Source organism: Perissodus microlepis, chromosome 11, assembly GCF_051167445.1.
Source record: "Perissodus microlepis isolate ML-2025 ecotype Zambia chromosome 11, ASM5116744v1, whole genome shotgun sequence".
Lineage (NCBI taxonomy): Eukaryota > Metazoa > Chordata > Actinopteri > Cichliformes > Cichlidae > Perissodus > Perissodus microlepis.
The window spans coordinates 29,185,772-29,197,449 of NC_140471.1; positions in this window are offsets into that span (position 1 = coordinate 29,185,772).

Sequence of the window (11,678 nt, forward strand, 5' to 3'; positions counted from 1 at the left end):
GAAACCCGATAAAGGTTGGCTATCATCAAGTTTGTTCAAGTTCCTTAAAAAGCATTTCAGAGGAGTTTAAAGTTCTTTCTAACAGCTCCACCTGTTGTGTGTGTCTGATTAGTCACGTGGACACTCACCAGCCACTTATTTAGGCACACCTGTTCAATGGCTTACTCACTCAAATCTCTAATTATCCAACTGCCTCCACAGTCTTTGAGATTCATATCATGGATGTGCACCTGACAAATCTGCAGCTACTGTGTGATCCTATCATGTCAGTATGGACCATAATCTTTCAGCAATTATTTCCTTCTTGAATCTGTGCCACAAAGAATTAAGGTTGTTCTGGAGGGGAAAGGGGCTCCAACCTGGTACGACCGAGGAGTACTTAGCAAAGTGACTAAATTGTTTGTCACATTTATCCCAGATTTGTGGGATAGCCTCCAACCTGCCTGCATCCCTAAATTGAAGAAGTGAAAGAAGACGGATGGATAGTTTTCATGCGGTTTGTATTATAGTGTGATTTCTGTGAAAGTAACAAATTGTTGCAGACTAAAGTTAAATACATGTCCTACATGTTTTTATTTTAGTTTCTTTTCATGTTTTGTCTAAAGTCAAATTTTTATTAAGTTTTTCTTTTTTTTAACAGTAATTAGTCTGACTTCAGCATTTCTTCTCCATCTATTTTGTCCATTCACCACACTGCATATAGAACCGATTTTGATGTGTTGGCCAAAACATCCCATGTTTTCTTAAATTCTACATGAAAGCTGTTATCTGTAGAGCAGCAGCCGCAGTGAAAACAGAGATTCAAGGAAAATGGTACACGTACAATCAAACCAGCCGGAGCTCAGCAATCAAAAATAACATTAAAACCTTAATAGTTTCATTCCCCCTTGAAAGATGAGAACAGCACAATTTGACAAAAACATGGCGTGTTTGTTTTCCAGTCACTGCCTCTTTCTTAATATTGAATCTGATGCATCCCGTGATCGTTTCTCTCCGAGGATTTCTGTCAAATTCACAGCAGATAAAATCTGTGTATATCCACTCTGTCTCATCAAACCCAGAGCTGAAACGCTGCTCTTTCAGGTTATTAGACGTTTAATTTAAAAGTCAAGTAGGCACACTAAAATAACAGCAGTTTTATTAATACTGGTGTTGGACTGAAATGTCAGTTTGAATTTCATTACTGCAGCTTCCAAATGGAGAGCTTATTAGGTGGAAAGTGCCAACATTTTTAGCTTTGCTAAGGGGTTTTACAGTAAAGAATTCAATTTGTAGGCACAAAAATTATTGTTATGCTAATTTGCTCTCAGCAGCTTCACTTTACATACCGACTCATTTATTTCAGGATAAACACAGAGAGCACGGGGCAGCTGTGAGGCTAAAAAATGGAGCCAACAGAAACTGCAGTTCCTCTAATGGCCACTTGAGGCTGCCTTTAAAGGTGGCTCAGTCCATAAAGAGTCGCATGTTAAAGTGTTCTAGCTTCTGTTCAAGAGAAATAAACAGACAGCATTTAAATCTTGGTTACAAGAAAATACTTTAGGTTTGTAAAGTTGATTTTCAGATTTTACACACTTTATCTTAACACTATGATTGAAGATAATTCAAAATTTAAAATGCAGTACAGAATTTCACTTCTGTAAGCTTTGAGCATGCTCAGCAGACAACAAGAAAATAATAACTGAACTGGAAGAGCTCAAGATTTCTAGGCTTTTGACACTTACCATTCAAAAACATTGGGTCTTTCATTTTCTGTGATACAACTCAGCGGCATCTTATCATTACACACACCCTGATGGTAACGCTCCACAGTCAGCTGATAACACAGGCTTTTGGATTTAAATTTCAAAGCTTAAGCAATAGTAACCCTGATACCACAAGGCTATTTTCCGAGACTTCCCTAATAAACTCATTTCAGAGAAAAAGATGGTGTTCACAGCCTGAACTTTTCCTGTGACCAGCAAATAGACCCTCGTTGCATTAAATTAGCGGTGCTTCCCTTTAATTTAGGTGGTTAAATTGAAGGAAGCTGAAGAGACAAATTGCTAAATTAAGGTAAATTAAACTGAAAGTGACTGATTCCAAGGAATGATTTATGAAGCCCATTTCACTCCACCATGGTGCCCGCTGCTCAAGCTGTCATGTGTATAATCTTTCCGCTGGCTCAGAAGGATTCACATGTGTGAAAGTAAACTAGTAATGATGACTTCTTCTTCTTGAGTCTTTATTTCTGCTGCTTCATTTAGATGAAAATGTGGATCCATCACCCCTTTATCAAGGGTCAAGGGTATATTGGGGATATTTTCTTGGACCCTGTACCCACCTTTCTCCAGCAAGATAACACACCATGTCACAATCAACTCAAAGTTGTTTCTTGAACATTAACACGTCTCCAAAACTCAGAAAAATTATGTATGCCAAATATGATACATCAGGCGTTAAGCGGTTAGCAGAGATGTAAAGGCAAGCAGTGATCCAACCTGATACTTCGTAAGGTATACCTATTGAATTGGCCAGTGCGTGTATGTCATAAATTATATCATTATATAACAGCTGTCTTTTCTGAATTCTTTCATGTGTTGTGTGTTTCAGTGTTGTTGGACACATTAGGTCGCGGTCTATGTTTATAAGTTGTTTGATGCTGAACATCAAACAAAGCCCTGAAAATTGATTTTTAGGGCTTTGCTTCTCTATCTACCGGCGTGCTGCCCCCAAGCAAATGCAGAAATCTCTTTTGAATTCACCGAAGTTGTTACAACTTCATACTAACTGTGAGAAGTTAGGTGTTTTCAGTGTTTCGTAGCACAGCTTTACTCCTAAAACAATGAAAATATGCCAAGAGCAGATCTTGTGGTGCAAGCACAAGCTTCAAACCTTCCTTCATTGCTATGATGATATCTTCTTCAGTGATTTAAGTGTTACAAAAGTTTTTCAAAGTTGGAAAATGAGAAAGATGGTATATTATGTAATATGAAAAGTAAGAGGTTGGGAATCATTCAACAAATGTAAGACAAACTTGTACTATAATAGAAAATTATAAGCAAATAAAACAGTACGTTTGAATAAATTGTAAAATCCATTAGAAGACACAGGAAGGAGTCTAAAATAAGAATGCTATAAGCTAACTTCCTGTCTTGGATAATCAGCAGGAGAGACGAAGACACGTTTAAGAAGAAAACAAGCAATTATGGGCATCAATATTTTCTCACCAAGCTTCATTTTGCAAGTTGAAAAGAAAGAAGTAATTATGACACTACCCCCTACGGAGTGGGTGAAAAAGCTGAGAAATGACGAGCCTTCACCAATGTCCCTCAGTGAATAGATCGCATTGAATAGCAGCAGAGCAGGAATACAACAACCAAAGATAGAGGGCTTATACAAGCTTTATGTAGCCAGTCTGTATGACTAAGAGCAAACTGTGTATTTACGGTAACACCCTGAAGGTGCAGTTACTCTGAGGTCTCCAGGCAAACTCATTACCCAGGTGTGATGTTTTGTATTGTCTCCTGAAAGAAAAGAATAATCCCCTTCAAAGCCTTTTCACATCCTTCAACTGGACTGCAAGCTCCAACTGTGAAGCAATAATGCAACATAATTTTGCCTGTTTTTCCAAAAATGCACTGCATGTTTTCCTTTGTGAGGCCAAGGAATCAATGCAACACCAGTTTTATTGCTGCGACCTTACCACTTACTCAAACTTATTACATTTTAAAACCATTTTTTTTCTGAAAAACAGGCATAAAATAACACTGGATGGGATGAATTTCTCCTTTATATTGAATTTCTCAGTGACACTTAAATAAGTGCCATTTCATTTCAATGCTGCATTTTTATTTCTATATTTATGGTCATTAATTTCTAAGTGATCGCATAGATTGTTTGTGAAAGCTGATTCATTGTTATTCATGGTTCTGGTTTTGTGTTTTATTTGGTCATTTCTAAGGTTTCTGTTACTGTGCCTCCCCAAATTCCAAGTTTCATGTCTAGTCTTGCCCATGTCTGTGTCTTCCCCAGTCCTAGCGTCAAGCCCACATCGTCAGTGTGCGGTCATGTTTCCTGTTTTCTGAAAACGTAGGCTGCGTCCTTCGGAGGCCGCATTTGAAGGCCGATTACGTCACAGCCAGGCGACGAAGGCTGTCCCAATTCGTCGACTCCTTCAAATGTGGCCGACAAATGCGTCCTTCGTTTCTCCGAATTTGAAGGATGGGTCAGGTGTGTCCTTCGTGGCCCACCATATCCCAGAATTCATAGTGCGGCCCAGCCAATTCCAGTTTCCAACAATGGCGGCCACTACTAAGTTTTAATATTACTCTTATTAATCTTTCTAAGTCACAAAATAAACTTTTAACATATTTTCAGGCGAGAAAGTAGCTGTTACCCATCCGCTCGCTAGCTAGCCGGGGGTTTCAATGGTCACTCGAGCCGGCGAGAGCAGCGGACTCCCAGCTTCATCGTTTTCAGACTCGATGTCTTTCGCTACTCAAGTTAAACATGATATATAAGTCACTCGGATAACTTAAAAATTTTATTGTTTGGCTTTTTTCTGTCTTTTATTTGTTCCAGAGTAAATCGTTTTGGCTGAGATCAAAGTTATTAGATTAGATTAAATAAAAATCTATTAATCCATCGGGTGGGTTCCTCCGAGATTTTCACATAGCTGAATAAACGTCAAACAGAAAACTGATTAAACAGAAGTGTGAGATGGTTGAGAATTTATGCCAGTGTCCTCTTATATTTTAGATAGCAAGGAGCAGACAGCTGACTTTATTAAATTCCACCAAGACAGCGGTGACGCAAATCTGAAGGCTAGACTGTCCCATTTCACAGACTCGCACTTCCGGCCTTCTCGGTCTTCGAAGGACCCGGCCCACGTAGACCGCGAAGGCCGGGTCCTCCGAAGGATGCGGTCTACGTTTTGGGACACAGCTTTAGTGTGTTCAGATTTTTTTCCCTTCCTTCTCATTATGTTCGATCTCTCCCAGCTGTGTTCCCCGTGAGTTTCTATTTCCCTCATTACCCCTCTGCATATTTAAGCCCTTTGTTGCCCTCTGCTTGTTGTTGCATCGTCCTTTGTAGTGGTGTGGATTTTCCCGTCATTCCTGTTTTCAAGTCTTCCAGTTTTGATTTTGTTTTCTTGTTTGTAGTGTTCTAGTGTTTACAGCCAAATAAAGCTGCTCCTTTTTTCAATCCCTTTATGTTTCAGTTCTGCATTTGGGTCCAACGCCTGCCTGCCACACAGCTCATCTTGATGACCTTGACCACTTTCTGTGCCCTAAAATGTGAATGACAGTGGAACTTCAAAAATGGCCAAAACAAGACTTGAACTCTTGTCTGTTTGAAAAATGTTTGTTGTCTTCCTGATCTGTACTCTGAAATGTTGGCTCAATGTGCTCACATGTTACTTCTGATGGTAAAAGAAAACAAAAAATATAATTTACATGTGGAACATCAAGCACTCTCAAGAAAAACGGGCACAGCAAAAGTGCATTACTGTCTCTACAGGCGCAGAGTACAAGGATGGACTATATGTTTCTCTTTGAGTCACTTTATTAGTTATGGTTACATAAGTTGCTGTTGCTTTGTGTTTTCTGGAAGCAAAGGCTATTCTCCTCTGACCTCTGCAGCTCACTGGATATGTTCTCTTTATCAGACCACGATAAAAAGTCCAAAATAACGCGCAGGATATAATAACAGGTGTTTATAAACTGGCTTTAACTGGTGCAGATGTGGGATCGATAGAGTTCTCAGTGGCCAGCAAGACTAGAAATATGCTCTACAAATGCCAGCTGCCTTTAAGGAATGGATGATAAAATAGATATAGGTATCCAGTTTTGTGCATTTAGTGTCAAATAGATCCATTTTTGTGTACAAAACTGTCATCAGAGGTTCAGACTGGTAGTAATTAATTGGTTATGAATAAATGCAGCAGTGCCTTTGAGGGTATCACCCCAGTAACGAGAGTGCCAACACAGCAGAACTAAATGGATCACAACTGTAATTTAATCACAGGTGTCCTGAGAGGATTATGATCATTATACTTCAGAGCGCCTCTTCAATAACTCTTAGTGTTGTGTATTGGCTTCATATTATTTGTAAGCTTGTATTGCTGGTGTCCAATTTTCCCTAGACAGATCAATAAAAACACATTTCCTCTCATCATTTCTGTCTGTATACTGGCTCCACTCCCCACCTTTTTTGTCTCAGGTGGAGTTTGACTAAGAAATCTTGCAAACAAATGAAAATCATTCCGCATTCTGTGAGCTGTGAGCAGAGGATTCAGCCTTGGGCTAAGTCAAAGAAGAGGTCATGCAGGGTAAAGTATTTATGTCTATAAACAATGGTACCAGATGTTATATAAAAATAACATTTGTCACTTTGATCAGAAAAAAGTCTTTCTTTACATTTGCATATATTCAAATACACAGATACAGTGCACTAAAAGTCATTTCAGTCAGCTTCCTTTGTCTCATTTTCTAATCTTTTAATTTCATGCAAGAAAAAATGCACTGAAATATAATTTAATCAGAAAAGCAGTAGATTTCTGTGTCAGATTTATGGGTCACAGCACCTCTTTCAAGTATTATCTCGTCTGTTTGCCACACATTCGGATAAACTCCTTTTTTGAATCTTTTATGAAAATAGGCAGAAAGATGTTAGACTTTGATGACTTTGATAAATCCCAGATGTTTCTCAGAGACAATTTGATTCAGCTTTGGAAGCAAGTTCTGCACAATATAATACCCCTAGAAAACGAGCACGGAAAGGGGAGCTTATTTTTTTCTGCTCGTCTCAACTCAAACTGTGAAGCAGGCAAATAGAAGAAGTCATTTTTACAGTAATGAACTCTCCAAGGCTGAAGTGATGCCCTCTCACTTTGGATGTCATAGTGGGATTTTGTCCTTGGAGCAGCACATTCTCTTCTCACTCTGTGTATCTCAGTGTTTCAGGACAAAGAGAGGGCATGAAACGCTGTAAATGTCACTCACCGCAGGTATCAGTTAAAAAAAAAAAGAGGACAAAACGAATAGTTATGTCTATAACTTCTGTTCCCTGAAGGAGAGGAACGAGGTACAACACATAAGTATGGGATATCACGCCCTCGCGTGTCCTGGCTGAAGAAACCTTTAATCACGCCTTTAAGGCAGATGACGTGTGATGACACGCGCAAAAGGTTTCTTCAGCCAGGACACGCGAGGGCGTGATATCCCATACTTATGTGTTGTACCTCGTTCCTCTCCTTCAGGGAACAGAAGTTATAGACATAACTATTCGTTCCCTTTCAGTCGATTCACTCGGTACAACACATAAGTATGGGACATATATACACGCCCCACAGAGCAGCCACCGAACCGGAATCGGACCACCACATCCTTAGTGAGTGGTAGACCCAGCAGAAAGGACAGCATGAGCCACCGAAGGGGCTGTAACGTCCAACCGATAAAACCGCACAAAAGTGTGCGGTGATGCCCAACTAGCTGCCGCACAAATATCAGCTACAGGCACCCCTTTAAAAAGAGCCCATGAGGTTGCCATCCCCCCTGGTGGAATGAGCTCTCACCCCGTGGGGCAAAGCAAGACCACTGGTGCCGTATGCCAGTGAGATAGCTTCTATAATCCAGTGGGACAGCCTCTGTTTCGACAGAGCTCTACCCCTATTTGGATTAGCGAAGCAGACAAACAGCTGGTCACATAAACGCACATTCTGAGTGCGCTCAATGTAGGTGCGTAGCACACGCACTGGACAAAGAGAATGCATCCTCCTCTGCTCCTCAGATGCAAAAGGAGGGGAGCAAAAACTCAGCAACTCAAACTCCATTGAGCTAGAAGATGCAGGCATGATCTTGGGAAAATAGGCAGCATTTGGACGCAATACGACCTTGTGGCCATCAGAAGAGAACTGTGTGCAGGAGGGATGCACAGAGAGCGCATGAAGGTCACCCACTCGCTTTGCCGAAGCCAAAGCGAGAAGTAATGCAGTCTTATATGAAAGAAATTTCATATCCACAGACTCAATGGGTTCAAATGGGGGGCTACAAAGGGCCTCCAGCACCAAAGACAAGTCCCAAGCAGGGACACTGGACTTAAGCACGGGCCTCAGCCGGCGAACTCCTTTCAGAAAACGTATGGCGAGGGGATGCGCACCTAGTGTCACCCCGTCAAAGCCAATATGACAAGCAGATATAGCTGCCAAATAAACCTTAATTGTCGAAAATGAAAGGCCCTTATCCAGCAGCTCCTGCAGGAATGTCAAAACATCCACAATAGAGCACTGAAATGGGAGAGTGTGGCGGTCCTGGCACCATTGCTCGAAGGCTCGCCATTTGTAAGCGTACAAGCCTCTAGTAGATGAGGCCCTAGCGCTCTGAATTGTCGCTATCACACTAGGTGGCAAACCCTTAGCAATCAAGTTTAACCTCTCAGCAGGTAAGCATGAAGGCACCACAGATCTGGGCGCGGATGAAACACTTCTCCTCCCGCCTGAGAGAGGAGATCCCTGCGGAGAGGAAGCTGCCAAGGACTCGCTGCTAGCAGGCTGATTATCTCTGCATACCACGACCTTGTGGGCCACCAAGGGGCCACTAGAATCAGAGAGAGGGAATGCCGACGCACTCTCTCTAGAACTGGAGATATCATTTCCACTGGGGGAAATGCATACAGGAGCACGTCTGGCCATTGGTGCGCTAGTGCGTCCAAGCCCAAGGGTGCATCGTGGTCGATTATGGAGAAGAACAGGGGGCAGTGAGTATTTACCCTGGAAGCAAAAAGATCTATTTGCGCCTTGCCAAATAGGTCCCAAATCTGAGCCACTATTAAAGGGTGTAACCTCCATTCTCTCACCAGAGGACCCCCCCTGGAGAGAAGGTCCGGCCCCAGGTTCAGGTGGCCCGGGACATGGGTGGCTCTTAGAGACAGAAAATGAACACTGCACCATAACAGCAGAGAGCGAGACAGGTTCAACAGGGGAAGAGAGCGTGTTCCTCCCTGCCTGTTTATGTAAGACACCACTGTTGAATTGTCCGTCCTGACTAAGACATGCTGGCCCTCCAGGACTGGACGAAAATGCTTTAGAGCTAAGAACACTGCTAACAGCTCTAAGTGGTTGATGTGCAGCTGGCGCTGGGCTGCGGACCAGATCCCTCTCACTGATGCACCCTCGCACAGCGCTCCCCACCCTCTTAGGGAAGCATCTGTGGACACCACCTTGCGAAACAACACCCTCCCAATCCGAGAGCCCTGATGCAGCAGCCCGGGCTCCCTCCAAGGACGGAGAGCTAGCATTCAAGACGCGGTTACCGTCAGCCTCCTCCGGAGGTGAAGCGATGCACACAAACGGTGAGAGAGAGTCCAGCGTTGAAACGCTCTCATTTTTAACAGTCCAAGTGGCACTACGGCGATCATAGATGCCATCATGCCCAACAAGCTTAATATCGTCTGGAAACGCAGTCTGCGTCCCAGCTGAAACTGAGCAAGGCAGCGATGAAACGCGGCCACTCTGTGCTCCGACAAACGTGCGCGGCTGGAAAGCGAGCATATTTCCAAACCGAGAAAAGTAATCTGCTGACTCGGGATTAGCGAGCTCTTTTGAAAGTTCACAGAGAACCCCAGTGTCTGAATGTGTGACAGAACCAGCGACAGCTGTGTCTCCGCCTGCTCTCTGGAGCAAGCTACGAGAGCCCAGTCGTCTAGGTAGGCTAAGATGCGGATTCCTCTCTCTCTGAGGGGCGCTAGCGCTGCCTCGGCACATTTCGTAAAGGTGCGAGGAGCGAGCGACAGCCTGAACGGCAGCACTAGGTATTCGTAGGCTACGCCCTCGAATGCAAACCTCAGAAATTGCCTGTGTTTCGGGTGTATAGCCACATGAAAATAAGCATCTGTTAGATCGATTGTTGCAAACCAATCTCCCGGGCCGACCGCATTCAAGAGCTGTCTGAGTGTTAGCATCTTGAACCTGTACGTTCTTAGGTACGTGTTCAAGACTCGCAGGTCGAGGATGGGACGAAGCCCTCCCCCTTTTTTCGGAACAACAAAATAACGGCTGTACCAACCTTTGTCTGTCTCCGAAGCGGGGACCACTCGTATTGCCCTTTTCTGCAATAGCGCCTTTATTTCCTCTCTGAGTATCATGGCCGCCTCGGTGTTGACAGTCGTGTTTACGACTCTTTGGAAACGGGGCGGCTTGACCCGGAACTGCAACCGGTAACCCATGGCAACGGTTCGCAGCACCCACGGAGAGGGGGCGCAAGCGCGCCACTGAGGGAAGTGAGCAGCCAGCCGGCTGACCTGCAGCACCGTCGGCGGGGCGTTGTCGCCCCCCAGTGTGTCTGCAGGGGACTGCATCACCTGCCTGACCTGGCTCATTCTGCCTGCAGGCTGAGCATTTGTGATTGTTTGAGAATAAACAACACTCTTTATTGATTGTAACATGGAAACATGTACATTTATACATTTTGTTGGAGGCACCTTGGGGCACAACAATGAAAAACAGCGGGAACACTCGATGTGGTCACCTGAACATTTAACACACCTGAACAGGGAGTTACCTGAGGCATTTTGTGTGCAGGGGTTTTGTGCTTGGGAGACAGTGTTAGGAAAGTGCAGCGCCTTCTGGGGCTGACAACCTGAACAGAACTTAAGCGGCACCTCTTGTGCGGCAACAGAGGGGTAAAAACAGCGTCTCCCTGCTGCTGGACCCCCTCTCCACTCGAAACCACAGCTAGGAGGGCTGAGGCTTCTTCCTCCTGGGCGTCGGGTCCCGCCGGGGGCCCGAGGGTGGGCCTTTGCCCCAGGCCGACTGGCGTGGAGCTCGGGCCGGAGGATGTGCTCTCGCTGGCGGCACACCCACTTCAGCAGTGGGCGCCGGTCTCTTGCCAGTCGGCAGAGGAGCGGCGGGCCTGTGAGAGCTAGCTGCGGGCTTGGGCTTGGGCTGACGTCTGGGGATGATGTCGCGCAGAGCTTCCGTCTGCTTCTTCCTCAGATCGAATCTAGCCTGAATGGCTTCAAGTGAATGTCCGAATAACCCAGCCGCAGACACTGGTGCGTCCAGATATACAGCTCTGTCCCTATCCGGGACATCAGAGAGGGTCAGCCACAGGTGCCTCTGCGCCACTACTGTCGAAGCCATCCCTCTGCCCAGGGAGAGTGCTGCACAGCGAGACGCACGGAGGATGTAATCTGTGGCGACTCTGACCTCGTTAAGAAGAGGTGCCAGCGGGCTGTCATCAGGAACCAGCGATCCGAGCTCCGCCAGGCACATTGCCTGGTACGTCTGGAGCATGGTGACAGAGCTCATGGCACGAGCAGTGCCGGCCTGAGCTCTATAAATCTTCTCCAGCTGCGAAGCAGAGAATCTGCAGTGCTTGGACGGCAGAGTTGCGGGGCCGCCGACACCATGGTTATGGGACGGGGCCAGATAAGCAGCCAGAGACGGCTCCATAGCGCCGTCCAATTCCATGTACTGTCCATAGCCGGGCACCATGACGCGGGTAGACAGAGGTTTGTCCCATGATGCTGTTAGCTCGCAGAGAAAGTCTGGGAACATGGGAAGGCAGTTTTTGGCCGTTGCGGGCTCCGGTGGGAGGAAAAACCCCGCGAACCGCGATGGCTTCTGAGCTGGCGGAGGAGAGGGCCAGTCCACCTGCAGCTTCTCAGCAGCACGGCGAAACAGGGAGAAAAGAGAG